Source organism: Engraulis encrasicolus, unplaced genomic scaffold (genome assembly GCF_034702125.1).
Source record: "Engraulis encrasicolus isolate BLACKSEA-1 unplaced genomic scaffold, IST_EnEncr_1.0 scaffold_36_np1212, whole genome shotgun sequence".
NCBI lineage: Eukaryota > Metazoa > Chordata > Actinopteri > Clupeiformes > Engraulidae > Engraulis > Engraulis encrasicolus.
Genome location: NW_026945665.1, coordinates 150,001 through 167,267, shown reverse-complemented (window position 1 = coordinate 167,267; position 17,267 = coordinate 150,001). Strand labels below are relative to the sequence as shown.

Genomic DNA, 17,267 nt, shown 5'->3' with positions numbered 1-17,267 from the left:
TATTTTAAACTGCTTCGACTTCCCCGACCTCGTGTTCCCTCAACACAGGCATAGACTAAGGACGTCTATCATTTACCACACCACACTTAATGCGAACAAAGCACTTATCAAACTCAAAAGTTTATCACAACTTTGGACCGAAGTGCATGCAGCGTGCCTGCTGCATCATGCACGCCAAGAGTTTACATCACAATCACCGTTAGTTGCATCCCAAAGCTGCAACGACGGATAGCAAACACAGCATAGCAATGTACACACATCCCGTGTGCAAAATACGCTTGAACATCCATACTCTACTCCGATGCCTCAGACATGAAGCGTTGAAACATGCTTTAATGCTTTCTAAAACAACATGTGTTTGCTGATAGGACATCTATCCCTGCCCAACACAGCAAAATGCAACCCATATCGAACTCTCTAGAGGAAGCACTAGCTATTTGTCAGACAGCCGTATGATGCCATGAATGTAATGCTTGGAAATTATATGAAACATCTTCGTTAAACATGGCAAAGACGCAATCGAAGGAAACTAGCTTTTTTAAGCGTTTGCCGCGGCGCGAAAGATGAAGGAAACCGTACCCTACCTTTATTGTGCGCTGATCCATTCCATGCCTGCTAGTCCACACTGTATCACTTCGTTACCATTGCAATCGCACTTAAAACAAATCAACTTTACTAAGGGCTACCGGTAGGCGTGTTACTTTCAACCATTAGAAATGTCTCGCATAGTCTTTGATGAGGCGTGGGGAGCAGTGCTACTGCAACTCGACTGCTGCACTTACTGCTGCACCAGGATGGAATCCCACTGATACTGTGTCATTTTTTGGGGAGTGGGTGCATACCAGCAATACCGGTATGTCTATGGCCTACTGTGTTTGTTTTTAACTCGGTGCCTCAATCATGCCACTGGTCTCTGTTGAATAATCGCCTGTCCCAAATAGCCGCCTGTCTCAAATATTCGCCTGGTCTCTCACGCGATTCAGACAAATAATAGCCCGGGCGATTATTTGGTACTTTACGGTATTATGTATCTAGAGTTTTTGAATGGCTAATCTTGGTGTCGCCTCAAACTAGCTCTCTTCTCGGTGCCTTCGTATGGCTGTTCATGCTACCAGCTACAGATAGTCAAATGAATCAAAGCTACGTTTGGTCTCAAACAAAATTGTACACGGAAAATACGAATAGTATTCCTTCAGTAGGCAAGACGATCACAATCATATGATAAGCCCTGCACCAAATCATGGGGTATACTTATAAGTACAGTTGACTTTTACTACTAGTAAAACATTCAGCTGTCTAGCCTATTGAGAAATGGTAGGCTACATTGATCCTCATGTCATATCAGAGGTTTTACAGTGTGATACTGATATGATGTAGTGACACACTTCTTTATTTATTTAGGAAGGTGCCAAGTAACTCTGGAGGATATTCTCGCCATGACGAATCAAGCTGGTATCAACATTCTTCGAAGTTGAATCGGAGATTATAGCCAAAACTTGCAGGAACACGCAGCTTTCAATTGAGTAAGTCGCCGAGGAATTTGTAAATTCTGTTTGATTTACTATGCCCAGACAGCTTTGTCGATATTGGGGTCAGTCAGTGACGTTAGTAGTAACTTCACAGCTAGTACCACGATTGTATAGATTATTATTTGTTCTGTTGTGTTTCATCTCAGTGGATTATCCAAGATCCATTCATTGCAGTATACTAATCAATTATTTATGAACATAAGCTGTGGTTGAAGTTATAAATCTAGTTGGTAATACTACACATAATTTGACATTACACATCTTAGGTGCATTGTGGGGACCCCTTATTGGACCAAATGTAGCTGGTTCGAATCCCTCCTGACCTCTCCCTACATCTCCATCCATGGCTGAAGTGCCCTTGAGCAAGGCACCTAACCCCACATTGCTCCAGGGACTGTAACCAATACTACTTTTGGTAAATGAAAGCGTCAGCTAAGTGCAATGCATTTTTTTAAAAAAATGCAATGAAATGAAAATGTAATATTCCATGTCTTTTGATAACATTTGTAAATTAATTTCATGCATCATTCCATTGTCACAATCATAGGGACACTTTCTCAACTTCCACCTGCACAATATCTTGGACTCACAGGAAGAGTTTATCTACATAATTCAAAAGACACCGCACACTGCTTACCATTCTTTTTCTTACTTTATTTTGACACACAGGGCAAAATGCGTTGTTAGCTCAGAAAAATGAAGGAAGAAAAAGAACAATAAGCAGTGTGAAATGTCTTTCGAATTTTGTTCATTGTTCACCTTCTCCTGCCTCACATCAGCACCTGCATTGCTGAGGGCTTGTGCACAAGGACTCTCTTGAACTTAGGTCATCAATATAATTTGATGGCCATTGAAAATAAATTTTACACATTTATCCATTTGTCATTACTGCCTCAAGTGTCATTACTTTAACTTCTTTACATAAAGGAAAAGAGAGAAGATTTTACTGGGACTTTAATGTCAGCAGGTGTGACCAATAACAATGTGTACATCATAATTGTAAGCATTCGGTCATTAACAATGTAGGAAGAAGTGAAGAATCTTGTAATAATGTAAGAAATGTCTTATTGGGTAACCAAGATGTCACTATCAAACATCAGAAAGTATTTTAGATAAATAGGGTTTAGGACCTTCCGAAATGATTGCTCTGTCATGACACTAAAACATACATGTCTGTTCTTGGGACTGGAGTGGAGAGTTTTCGTGGTGGAGTGTTTGTTACACTCAGTTTATTCTATAGAAGGGTTGTCTCCTTTCCAGCACTCAGTCCATTAGGTCCTTTCAGAAGGTCTGGCGTCTATCTGGAAAATAGAAATGACAATTGTAGTGTATTATGTATGGCCATTGAACAGGAATGGTAAGACCAATCACATGAGTGCACAGTAGGTGATGGCAGTAATGTAACAGAATGTGAAACTCATAAAGAAGATTGTCTGCTCTCCAGATACACCGTGATAAGTCAAAAGGTGTTAGTTGAAGGCCACTGGACTTTTTTTTAATAATATTGGACAGGAAAGCAATGGGCATTTTGCCAGAGTAATACTGGATGGAAAAACCCTTTGAAAAATATCGACATGAAAGTAAGAAAAAGGTTATTATAATTAGTATGAATGGTGTACTGTATGGGAAATACTACAAACGTGGCTCATAACTGTTTTTTCCCCTGAGCCACACATATCCCATGTGTTGCAACAACATTTCAGTTTTTACACATAAAATGTGTTCGTGATAACTCGCCTATGGAATACACCCTGGTGTGTTGTTTAGACTTCTAAAACAAATGCAGTGGAGTGGTAGGCCTGATGTGTTTACCTTTGTGGTAGACCATGCCGGTGCCAAACCGAAGTATTATCCAGACGACCGTCTTCATCGTGGTAATGTTTGTCTGCGAAGGGCTAGTGAGAAACCGGGTCAGGAAATGACTGCACAGTAGATACTGATGGCTGGTCAACGGTGGGCTGCTATTCACAGGGGTCGATTGAGGACGTCATGGAAAGTCCAGCTCTTGAGTCTTGACCTTCTCCTGTCTTTCTAAATAATAAATAAAGAAGTGTGTCAATACACCAGTATCACTGTAAAACCTACAACTAGTATGACCTGAAGATCAAGCAATGTAGGCCTACCAGTTATTGGCTAGACAGTCGAATTACGTGCCGTCAGTTTTACTAGCGGTAAAAGTGAAAACCACAGTCGACCTAGTCCATGATTTGGTGCAGGGCTTTGACAGGCTTATCATATGATTGTGATTGTCTTGCCTACTGAAGGACTACTATTTTCCGTGTACAATTTTGTTTGAGACCAAACGTAGCTTTGATTCATTTGACTATCTGTAGCTGGTAGCATGAACAGCCATACGAAGGCACCGAGAAGAGAGCTAGTTTGAGGCGACATCAAGATTAGCCATTCAAAAACTCTAGATACATAATATGTCCTTACCTCTGTTGTCTCCATCAGCAATCGGAACAGCATTGTTTTCTTTCTGACGCTGTCACTTCTGTCCTGCTATTTTGTTTTGCTGGTAGAAAGACCTTTGGCGCAAAAACCGCACACACGTAGCCTCGTATCCAGGAGAGTGTGGCGCCTTCCTTTTCCATCTCAACGCAAAATGCCACGGTTTCATAAAGCTTGTCGTTTAGTTTCAGCATCCAGTATATGCGCACATTCAACCCATAGCAAAGTTCTAGCCGAAGAACTGTTAAAAACTGAGAGCTTCAACGTTTGCTTCTTGTTACAGTATCATGTTGCCGGCCCGACTGCCGTAGCAGAGCTGGCTGGCTGTCAGAATGAGCGTCGCAGAAAGATGACGTGGCACACCTCAGTCAATACAGATTTTTAATTCGTTCACTGAACCCGGGAGATTTAAATATTGAAATGAGGCGGAAACGTAATTGTATCATCCCAATGACCCTAAACAAAATAAGAAAATACTGTTTATGCGTGTACGACGGATTTAAAGTCTGTGCCCCGCTGACTCCCGTTGTATGGTGGTTTGTGGATATCGCCCAAAGCCAAAATCTCACGGAAGGCTTCAAATCAAACAAAAGTGACACAGGTGGGTAGCTCAGTGTATGATACACCATAATTAAGGTCCCAAATGCAAAATACCGACCTATTCCTTTAAACAGCATGAGGCCTTTCAATGTGCTAGAAACTCCACATCTGGTGAAATCAGGCACACAGACACACACAGGCACACACACACACACACACACACACACACACACAGACACAGACACAGACACAGACACAGACACACACACACAGAGACACACACACACACACACACACACACACACACACACACAGACACAGACACACACACACACACACACACACACACACACACACACACACACACACACACACACACACACACACACACACACACACAGAGTCTTTCCTCCTGCTGCAGACTTCACAGGAGAGGGCAGATGACCCAAGCTACATGTAAAGCTGCATCTAGAGCAGGGGTATTCAATCAAATGGCAACGAGGGCCAGTTTTTCAAATTCTACCCAAGAAAGGGGCCGGAATGTACATATCTATCATGGTTGCTGACATACTAGAAATCTAGGAAAATCTAACTTCAGGAAAGGTGTCATTTTCAAGATCAAAGTTTTTAAAAATAAAGGTTATTACATGATAACTACATTGGCATGAATGGACAGTTTTCAGGATCTGTTTGGTTGGAGTGTTGTTAGGTGGATAAAGACACTACTGCTATGGTAATATCCATGTGCTGTTTGTCAGGGCACATCATCAAAGATGAATCATGGTGTCACTATGTATTGTGGGTCTTTCAGCAGCTGAACTGAATAGACAGGAGCCACTACATGTGTTGGTAGAGGGCAAGGTGAAACGTTACTTACTGGAGACAGACAATGTCCTGGAAGGAATATAGGGCTTTAGCATAGCTTTCGGGTACCAGAGTAGGGCCTGTTGTAGCTTTATAGGCAAGGGTCAGGGCCTTGTATTCAATTAGGGCATGAAAAAGAGGAGTGGCATGCAGTGACATTTGCAAAGGGCTTATTCCACAAGCTGGAAGACCAGTCAGTAGTTCAGGTCAGATGGACAATATCAGAAGTTGAGTCAGTCAGGTCAGATACAGTCTGATTTTATGTATATTTAACAGTGAGAAGCGACATGACTGGAAAACTGAGGCTATGTGGTCAGAGAATGATAGATCAACAATGACAGATTTCTTGTGGCTTTATTTGAGGCAACAGTAGCAGAATCCATATTGAGTTTGATATCAGTGCAACCTAAATCTTTGGCTGGGATCACCAGCCGTTTGAGTGAGGCTCAACTGAAGGTGGCATTTCTTCATACTTGTGGATAGTTCAGAGAGACAAGCGGAAATGGGTGCGTAGACTGTGGAGTCATCTGGCACAAAGTACAGGTATAACTGTGCTTCATCGGTGTAGTAGTAGTATGAGAAGCTGTGAGAACAGATAACATGTCCCGGTGACATGGTGTACATGGCAAATAGGAGTCCCAGCACCAGCCCTTCTGGAGAGGCTATGATTTGAGGACAGCTAACCTTGACCTTGATACATGCTAAGAATGATACCACCAGACTCAAAGAATGTCTGGAAAAACTTGAGAAACATAAAACTCAATTATTTACATCTAAGAGAGATGTTAAATAATCATGTTTTGAAAAAAAAAAGCTAGCTGGTGTGTCTGCAAAAGTTTTTAGATTTAATAGGCTACAAAACAAAAAGAGATGTCCATAATCTCTCCTGAAGATATACAAAATAAAAGAGTAATTTTGAGCTTGGCTTTTTCAGATTTTGAGTTTTGCATTTTCAAATGTAATGCATATTTAATTAGATATAGTCCAATTACCATATTAAAACATAACATTTCAGAAAACTTGCAACACATTTTTTTCCTCACAAATATGTGAGTAATCACCGGATTAAGTTTCATGGTGATATCGGCAAGCTTAATTTTTTTGGACTATTCACCTGGAGTGTCTCTCGACTCTTATAATAAGCCTATGGCAGTCATGTTGAAAATAAGCTATTTCCCAGAGTCAGATTTGACTAGATTTTAGTATGGCATTTAACTGGTCCAATCGTAATAGAATCCATAAAAAACCTTTTGTATCATTTTTGAGGGGTTAAACCCTAAATGTACTCGCCTAATATGGTAATAGATAGATACTATCCTTGATAATCAAAGTTGTTTTTTCTTTTCAAATGTTATACGTCACAGAAATTCATATTTAGGGAGTATATGGAGCCACTAACATTTCAATAATACGTGTCCATCTGTTTTTAGAGCAATTAATGACATTTTATTAATATTTTTCCTAAATTTTGCCTAGTTATGAATTAAGTTTTTTTGGAATGTGGGCTATGTGTGGGGGTGCTAGGATATATTTAAACACCAACAGAGCAATAGTAAATATCTGAGACATAAAAATGTGCCAACGTTTTTATTTCTACTGATTTTGTAGACATTTAATTGGCTGTGGTCAAATTGAACCCAAGGATCATGGATGTTCCAAAATTTGAGGGTAACAGAAGGGTTAAATATAATATAGGCCTATGTAATCTCTTCTGACAAATAAAGAAACCCAATATTCCCCTGTAGTAGAGTAACTTGTATTGATTCTAAAGGAAATTATTACTAGTAATTGGGCATATACTAAATGGAGAGTGACTATCCGTATTTATTTACATGACCGAATGGAAAATGTATTTGGACTTACTGTTGTAGGTTTCCTGTCTTGTGTTTCCTCTGTTCCTATGTGTCCTGTATGTGCTTCAGAGCTGCCTTCTTGAAGTAGAGGAGGAAAAAAAAATGTTTTTCTTTTCAATGCCCTGCCTTCTATATTAAGGAGTAGACTAGCTGGTCAGACAAGTCATGACGAGAATATGTTTTGTCATTCAATTGCTTGTGACAGTTCATTCCAGAAATGTGCTTGCCATTCAATAGCTTGTGTGTGTTTTGTTTGGTTTTGCCCTTGGTTATCTAACAACTGCTGATAAGAATGCCACTATCAGGATTTGCTGGTGTACTGGCACTGTGTAGTGTATGCAAAATACCTCAATCTGAACCCCTCCCTAACAGACACCTGCCTACCTGAACGTGTCACTCGCCGAGTTTGGGATGGCACAGAAACGATACAATCTGCTGCCTGCGCACATGTGCAGTGAGAAATGTTGCTCAAACTTTCCACACCACCTCTCATTATGCACCCCACCCCCCTCTCTCTTTCTCTCCCCCTCCCCCTCTCTTTCTGTCTTTCTCTCCCCCTGTCTTTCTCTCTCTATCTCTCTCTCCCACTCTCTCTCTGTCTTTCTCTCTCTCTATCTTTCTCTCCCCCTGTCTTTCTCTCTCTCTATCTCTCTGTCTTTCTCTCCCCCTGTCTTTCTCTCTCTCTATCTCTCTCTCCCACTCTCTCTCTGTCTTTCTCTCCCCCTGTCTCTCTCTGTCTTTCTCTCCCCCCCTCTCTTTCTGTCTTTCTCTCTCTCTATCTCTCTCTCCCACTCTCTCTCTGTCTTTCTATTCCCCTGTCTCTCTCTGTCTTTCTCTCCCCCCCCCCTCTCTTTCTGTCTTTCTCTCCCCCTGTCTTTCGCTCTCTATCTCTCTCTCTATCGCTCTCTCTCTCTCTCCCACTCTCTCTCCTTTCTCTACAAAACCAGCTTGAGAAACTAGCGCAAAAGAATCTGATAATGTGCAGCTGGCTGTTGAGCGTGAGAGCCACCTTTCGTTTGCATTTACAGTATTTCTCAATTGCTTTTGTACATTTCTCGAATCTCTCTCGCAATTTGCAAAACATAATATTCATTCTCAAAACAGCTTTAACAAATGGCAAAACACGGTGGATAGCCTGCAAAACCGAGTCTCTTGCTCAAAACCCTTATTTGTCTTTCAAAACCCAAGTTTTTGTGTCAATGAACGTATCAGCGCCAGCAGAATGGTTAGTCATTGTGTCATAGTGTATGGACAAGCTAGTCAAATCAATTTCTCATGTTGTCAATTGAATAGTACACTCTTGAGGATCTTTTCTGAAGCGAAATGTTGTTTAGATTGGATGGGAAATGTAAATTCAGTTTTATATTACATTGATCAGATAAGATTGAGATAGTTTCATGCATTCAGTGACAAAGCTTTTTGAGTGATATGACAAAAGCAATTGATAATGTACGAAATCACTGAGAATTGTACACAGCCATGGCGTGGTGGACGAGAGCATTTGCTATATGCCGAAAACAATGAGAAACTGATTTGACCATGTGCACAGGTAACACCAGGAAGTCACAATTGAACAAAGACTTTTGAGAATCATTATTCTGCTGTGAGAAATGTACAAAACCAATTGAGAAAAACTGCAACATAGCCTGCCCTGTTTAAGCCACCTTTCGTTTGCATTTGACGTAGGCTGCCCTATTTAAGCCACCTTTCGTTTGCATTTGACATAGCCTGCCCTGTTTAAGCCACCTTTCGTTTGCATTTGACATAGCCTGCCCTGTTTAAGCCACATTAAAACATGCTGCTAAACAGTGGTCAAATCAGCAGCGAAAAGGCAAAAGGAACACAAACCTTTATTAAGTCTGAATTGTCCATCAACATTTCATAGGACAAATAGCACATTGCTACAGACTACAGTTGGCTTGATTGCACGGCATGTTTGACGGCTTCTATCAAATCACCGCCCACTAGAACGTTGAGACGGTCACAGAACTGAAGATGAGATGGGATGTCATGTTCATGCGAGATGATCAATGTAGCTGAGGGATATCCACATTACTTTATTATCGTCATATTTTGTCTAATTACCCCATTTATTGTGCTGTACATTTTGGTGAATGAATGCAGGGACACACAAATGTCAGTGGGTGACATCCGTCTTATAATCTTGTCCAACATAATTTGTCATGTTATTTGCCATGGTGATTTTCCCCTAGAAACCAGATGCTGCTAACATGCTAATGTGCTGCATACAACATGAGTGTACCCACTTGTAAATTGTGAGTCTACAGGGTGTGGACAAAATATCTGAGACACCTGTCATTTTAGTGTGGGAAGTTTCATGCCTAAGAGCACATTTTTGCTCAAAATTGTGCAATACACACATCATTATGGGTGACATATCAGAGCTCAAAAATGAGAAATTCTTGGTGTACGTGGTGTAACTGTTGCATCTTTGACCAAGATAGCGAGTCTTTGTGATACATCAAGAGCCGCCGTATCCAAGGTAATGTCTAGATACCGAAGGATGAACCACATCCAACAGGATTAGTTGTGGAGGAGGAAGCTGTCTGAATACTCTGAAAGGGATGTTTGGGTGCTAACCTGGAATTTGTTTTTTTTTTAAACCCCATAAAACCACAGCTGTCCAAATCACGGTAGAAATAAATGTGCATCTCAACTTTCCTGTTTCCACCAAAACGGTCCATCGAGAGCTCCAATACACACGGCCGGTCACCCAAGCATCCCTTTCAGACAGCTTCCTCTTGCATCCACAGCTAATCCTGTTGGATGTGGTTCAAGCAAAGGCGACTAGAGCCTAACCTGGCTTTCAGAATGCCAGGCAAAGGTTGCATTCGTGCCCACGGCAGCCTGGCTTGCTTTGCGTCTGTCTGCTACGCTTAGCGAAATAATTAACATGGGTTTTGTGGACGGTTTGGAGAGACCAGTTGACTTACATAATGGGAGATAATGTGAGGAAGTAAAAAAACGGGACAAAACGTGTCCCAGGTAGGTTATTTCATTTTCCTAGACAGACCACAAAAACAGGGTCAATCCCGGAAAAACACTGCACACACACCTGGACTAGCAGAGTCACGGGTGAGGACACACACACACGCACACGCACGCACACGCACACGCACACACGCACACGCACACACACGCACATGCACGCACACGCACGCACACACACACACCTGATCATCATACACCACACACACACTTGGACTAGCAGAGTCACGGGTGAGGACACACGCACACGCACACGCACACACACACACACACACACACACACACACCTGATCTCTGGGCATTTCTCAAACTGCATTGTTCTAGCATTGCTAGTGTGAGTAACACCAATTTAGGCGGATTTCACCAAGGCGTGTCCAATTATTAATTTCATTAATTAATTCTGTAAGTTGCAGCTTTATTACAACTGCACTTAATAAATGAGATAATGGGCTAATGAAATATTTACTACATTTTGATTTTCTTTGATCGGATGGCTCACGGACAAATCTAAAAACTATCACGCTTAGATGGGATTTCTATAAGTAGGAAGTATGGGCAGTCATGGGTGAGCGGTTAGGGTGTCAGACTTGCATCCCAGAGGTTGCCGGTTCGACTCCCAACCCGCCAGGTTGGTGGGGGGAGTAATCAACCAGTGCTCTCCCCCATCCTCCTCCATGACTGAGGTACCCTGTACCGTCCCACCGCACTGCTCCCCATGAGGCGCCACTGAGGGCTGCCCCCTTGCACGGGTGAGGCATAAATGCAATTTCGTTGTGTGCAGTGTGCAGTGTTCACTTGTGTGCTGTGGAGTGCTGTGTCACAATGACAATGGGAGTTGGAGTTTCCCAATGGGCTTTCATGTTTTTGCTAACAATAGGCCCATACGACTTGTGAGATTTTTGTCGATTGATGTAGACAAAGCATGTGAGCGAGAACAGTGTGTAACCGGGGGTCCTAAAGGGTCTGGGCAAACTGTGTGTTTTAACGACTACGCCACTGGTGGCCTTTCACCACCAGATATACTTGTAGCTCTTAGACCATGTGTTAAGCAAGAGGGTTCCCACACGCAGGCAAGTGAGTGAAAAGGCAGAGACGTGAGGGTTCCAGTTAAATCAAAAAAAGGTCAATATTTATTGAAACATAAACAAACATAACAAAAACAAAAGATATGCTGCTGATACAGAAAACAAAAGAAAATGTGGCACACAAGGGGTTAAATTAAAGGCCTGTCACCCAGACTAATGATTCTATTCACTAATATTGGCCAAGCCTGAGCAGTCTCAGAGGTTGGTTACTTTAACTAGGAAAGCAGGGCTAGCACACTCAAAGCACTGCAACTGTGATCACCGCAAACACTAAAGGGTGCCCATTTACCACTACAAAGATATGACATGCGCCCTATGAAATTGCGGAGGATTTGTCATCTTACAATCTGGATACACGACCACACTAAGACTGTTCTCATAATGCACAATCACACAGATGTTACACATATTAAACTCTTTTTGATGTAATGTAATTATAAATGTGCTACACATACAGTACAATGAATACAGTATGGAGACATACACACAATAAGGATATAAGAGCAATAAAATACATTTGAGTGTAAAGGGCTGTTCAGAGGGCTGAGTCTTGATATGGGATGTTAGAGCTAAAATGAGGGATGGGATTGAAGTGGACACACACACACACACACACACACACAAACACACACACACGCACACACACACACACACACACACACACACACACACACACACACACACACACACACACACACACACACACACACACACACACACACACACACACACACACACACACACACACACTGCAGTGCACACCATTCACCATCTCCACATCCACTCCTGTCACATTCTGCAGCTAAAGGCCAAACTGTTTCTGTTCAGTATTTTATCTGTAGTTTACAGCCTGGTCTGCTGAGTAGAGCTTTGATCTGCTTCCTACCAGAGTCTCCTAGATTATTATACCCCAGATCCAGCTCTGTCAGGTGTGATGAGGGGTTTGATGATAGAGCTGAGACCAGCGCAGCACAGCCCTCTGCTGTTATACTGCAGGACCAAAGCCTGGAGAGAGAGAGAGAGAGAGAGAGAGAGAGAGAGAGAGAGAGAGAGAGAGAGAGAGAGAGAGAGAGAGAGGAGAGAGAGAGAGAGAGAGAGAGAGAGAGAGAGAGAGAGAGAGAGAGAGAGAGGGAGAGTAAGTTACAGTCTGAATCACACACACAAACACACACAAACACACACACACACACACACACACACACACACACACACACACACACACACACACACACACACACACACACACACACACACACACACACATACACACACACACACACACACACACACGCACACACACACACACACACACACACAGGGCTGGACTGGGATCTGAAAAGGGCCCGGGCACTTTTTTGACGCCTGAGGGCCCGACACCGATGCGGCGCCTATCGGTATATATGACATTGTATATAATATAGCCTATATTAAAAAGCTCACACGAAAAAAATGCTTCATCACTACTCACAATAACCTTCTTAGGGAAATGGTCGCAGTGTCCCTTCATCCTGCATGTGAAGTTCTGAGTATGTTTGAGGTTAGGAGATAGAGAGGTGGACAACTAACTCTATTTTCCTGATTATTTTCCTGGCCAGTGAGTATTCATACCATTTCCCTTAAGCAAAAACTGAAAACATGTCCCAGACACAAACACCTTGTTAAGCAAAGCAATATTTCACACACACACACACACACACACACACACACACACACACACACACACACACACACACACACACACACACACACACACACACACACACACACACACACACACTGTAAAATGGACACCATATACAATAATAATAAAATGTGAATGTTTCAGCTTCCTATTGCTCCAATCCACAGATACTGTCAGTGAGCTTACTAAATGGCAACACACCAGAACAAAACCAAGTGACCGCTCATTGCTTAGGTTTTCAACAGAGGTTGATGACGTTACGTAGTCTACGCCTTGGAGCGTCGCCTCAACCATGAAGATATTGAAACATCCATCCCAATGATTAAATGCTTTCCAGAACAAAACGTGTTTGCATGGATACAAAAGCCTATCCGTGAACACCACAGGAAAATGTAACTCATGAAGGCCCTGTAAAATATCAGACACACTCCAACAACAAAGTTAAGCTACCATGTTTCATAGCTATTACAATAAAGGGAGCGCGTATCTACCAAGCGATTCACAAACAGCACGGAAAGACGGTTTCTTTCTTAGCCATCAATGCAAAGAGGCAGCTCAGGATAATACTGTCTTGATAATGACGTGACATGCCATTACAGAAGGAAAAGATAGCAAAAATACATTTAGTTTAAACCCATAGTTGCAAAAGACACGACAAGCAATAGACTAAAACAAGATATTTGTTGGATTTGAGAAAGTGAAAGTGGGGCTGCGCCGTTTAACACGTAGCCTAATACAAGACGTAGCACAGGTGTTGTGACGAAGGAGAGTTAACAGACAGCTGACACCGTAAAGACAGAATATCTATTAGGCCTATGCTCGCGCAGCAATACAAAAAAGTTTAAGAAAATACATCAATACATATTTGTGACTGATTTGAGCGAGAGGGGAGGGACGACATCTGTATTCTTTAGTTTCAGGCTACATGGGAAAAACGCCGAGGCGGTGTAGCCAGAGCTCTGGGTGTTAGGCCGGAAGGTGACCCTCGAAAAGTGCTTCAGAAACCGAACTTCGCTCCACAGCCTCCGAACGAACAGACATTCAGTTCATAAAAAAGAAAGACTTATATAGAGGATTTAAAACCTCTGTTCGGAATAGTCCGGACTGCAAGGCTATTCAAATTCGCAACGTGTAATGACGAACTACTGTCTCCGAGGCGTATGTAGATATTCGGCCGGCGTAATAATACTTTTCGCCTCGAGAGGTGCCACGGTTGAAGCGTCATCAGAAGGAACGAATCAGCTAACTGCTATGTCAGCTGAGATGAGGAGTAAACGGAAGTAGCATGGCTACCGGAGCTGGTCGATCATCTAGTTAGTACCGAGGAAGACGAAATCTCGACCGAAAATGTACAAAAAAAAGACATCTTCGAAACGCAAGTTGTGTTACATGCATATATCTTCGGTCAAGCATGAAGAAACACAGAATTTCACCAATATACGGTGGAATACATATCGAAATTTTCGGCAGCGGCTAGAATTGAAGGGTGAGTGCAGAGACGTAGCAGAACATTTTAAGCAATGTATTGAGTTGGAGTTTGACGAAATTCCCGAGGATGCGGCTCTCCATCCCACATGCTACCGGAGGTTTATTGACAAGCGGGAAATTGAACGAGTCACACGGCGTCTCTTGCGAGAGGCAGAGAGGGGAGATGGCCAACAAGACCACCGAACTAGCCAGGCTACCTCCGCTTTATCGGCTGTGACCACCACTCCGACCAGGAAACTGCGATCCAGATCAAGCTCTGGCCCCGTTCTTCCTGCTGTCTGCATGATTTGCAAGAAAGACAGCAAATGTATCGTCGCGAGTGGCAGACGTCAAAGAGAACGAAAACACAGACTTTAACCGCAGGTAAGATTACTCTCACCCCAACCACACAGTCTATGCGAATGCACCCCATCCCCCAAATCACACACACACACACACACACACACACACACACACACACACACACACAGATGTTAGTAGAAGTTGACTGACTATCTAGCCCACACTGCTGCACAATCATTGTTTTTTTTGTTTAATTCTAATATGAATTCACGTGTGAATTGGCATAATGTGTTATGTGTGTGGGTGTGAAATTACATTCCAATAGCCTGCAAAACATCCCCATGCCTATAGTACCCCCAGTGTTTTAGGTTTTAGATGTTTAAATGAATCACACTTTGTCTTAAATAGGATAGGGTATGTTTATATGGATGTCAAAGCATGCCTGATGTTGATATGACTCTGAATATCTGTTCAGAAATGTTGCTCCTCAGCCTGATGGCCTGTCTGGTTAAGACACTGCTTCTGCCATCCCATCCCCCGTGCCATTCCCCTACCCCCCACTGCCCCCCTCTCTCACTTGTACACTTGGGATTTTTCCGCTTCTGTCCCTGGGCAGCCTCAGTGACCAGGCTCAAGAGGTGTGTCCTGGCTGTGCTGTACATCTGTGTGCTTAACCCCTTAGCACAGCACCTATGTTATAACCTTACTGTCACCAAAATTTTAAGATGTATGTCTTAATCTGTTACTCTGCACTGTCATAGCAATGTTGTTATGATGTAGTTTTCAGCAAATAGTGAATAAGCCCGCTGGCAACCCCATCTGCACTGCAGTAAGAGGCTACGGAATGCTTTTTTGGGGGGTGCAACACCCATCGCCATTTTTTTTTTTTTACAATACCACTCCACCAGGAAAAATGTCTAATTGTTTGCCTGTCTATTTATTCATTCTTTTTTCTTTTCTTTTGTACAAGGCAAGTTGCAGGAAGCAGCTGAAGTAAAGGAAGCCAAGAGCATCCTCATTCACATCAAGGACAGAGACTGTGTGGCTCTGGAGGTGCAGTACCACAGAAGTTGCTACAGAGAGTACACAAGGTTTTTGAGTGAGCCTGTCAGAGCAGAGAAAGAACAGTAAGTCAATCTTAATTTTATATAGAAACACAGTACAATGTGTGTCCTATGATTGAGACCGTTTGTTCTCACAACATGGATCTCACAAAGAAAGCTCTCACAACACACATCTTCTTCTATATTTTTGTAAGGATTGGGCCAACATTTGATCTGAGCTACAAGTTATTCTGCGAGAGGGTAATCCGCTAAAGGCTACTGATCAACCAAGAGCTGCTGAGGATGAGCCAACTGAGGAAGGCCTTTATTGCCCTTGTGCAGTCAAGTGAAGGTGTTGATGCTTCAACCTACAGGTAATTGCAAGTCAGTGTATTACGAATTTGTCAAATCCAAGGGAAAGTTCACGCATGTGACTTAAAGGACCACTTCAGTCAATTTCAATATGCTGTTGTATTGCTCATACCCTTAACTTGTCAGTACCCGGTGATGGCACATTTTTCGGCTCAACCCTTTCCGAGATATGAGCTATTCTAATGGGGGCAGCATTTGTTTACATTGTTTACAACATAGGCCTACTCCAAATATTTAAAGGGTGTCGCTGTTTGCTAGTTGTCGGCTGATGTTGTATAACCTTTTGGATGTTTTTGGGAATAAATAAAAATGTTTTTTGAAATGTAAACAAAGCGCTGCCCTCATTACAATGACCAGAATCTCGGAAAAGGCTGAAGAAGAAGAAAAAAAAATCTCTAGTACTGACACGTCCAGGGTAGTGTGAGCATTACAACTGCATGTTGAAATTGACTGAAATTATTCTCTAACACTCTGCTTGTCATCTGCACATACTGTACTTGTAATATTTTGAAATAAGGAGGATGGCAGTATTCTTGATAGTGTGATGTTCGTTACAGTATGTGCTTCCCTTGGGAATACTTGGTATTATATCTGTTGCATAGCAAGTAAACTCCACCAATATTATTTATTCACTCCGAGTTAATGTGTGAGGGTGGCTATTGCATATCAGCGACTACATGAAGCCCCACTATGCTTGTACTGATATGCCTCTTTTTTTGTTGATTTGTGTTTACAGACAGGATATATTGAAGAAGAGGCTCAGTCGTGATTTTCCTCAGCTAGTGTTCCACACCCCCGCCAAACGCAACACATCTGAACTGGTTTTTGCTGAGAACTTGTCGACGAATGCAGTCTTGGACTTGTTACCATCAGGTGCGGAGACGACTCAGTCCAGCGAAATGAGCCAGACAGACAGCGACACAGAAAGGAGGAAGTCAAAGCAACCAACCACAGCAGAGGAGACACGGACACTTTACACAGCAGCTGCAGTAAACTTCAATCTCACTGAAGTCATTTTCTGTGGCATGCGCAAAAGATGTGTACCTGGATGCTTTCACACAGTTCATGAA

General features: G+C 42.4%; 1 long non-coding RNA gene across 1 annotated transcript in view; it reads left to right on the top strand.

Annotated features, from left to right (window-relative positions):
- Window positions 1–13,988: 13,988 nt before the first annotated feature.
- LOC134443768 (uncharacterized) overlaps window positions 13,989–17,267 on the top strand; it is a 3,361-nt gene continuing 82 nt past the window's right edge. The window contains exons 1-4 of the long non-coding RNA XR_010033738.1: window positions 13,989–14,863; window positions 15,753–15,909; window positions 16,041–16,199; window positions 16,934–17,267. The exon at window positions 16,934–17,267 is cut by the window's right edge and continues 82 nt beyond it. This is a non-coding gene — a long non-coding RNA (uncharacterized LOC134443768). The remainder of the gene's footprint in view (window positions 14,864–15,752; window positions 15,910–16,040; window positions 16,200–16,933) is intronic.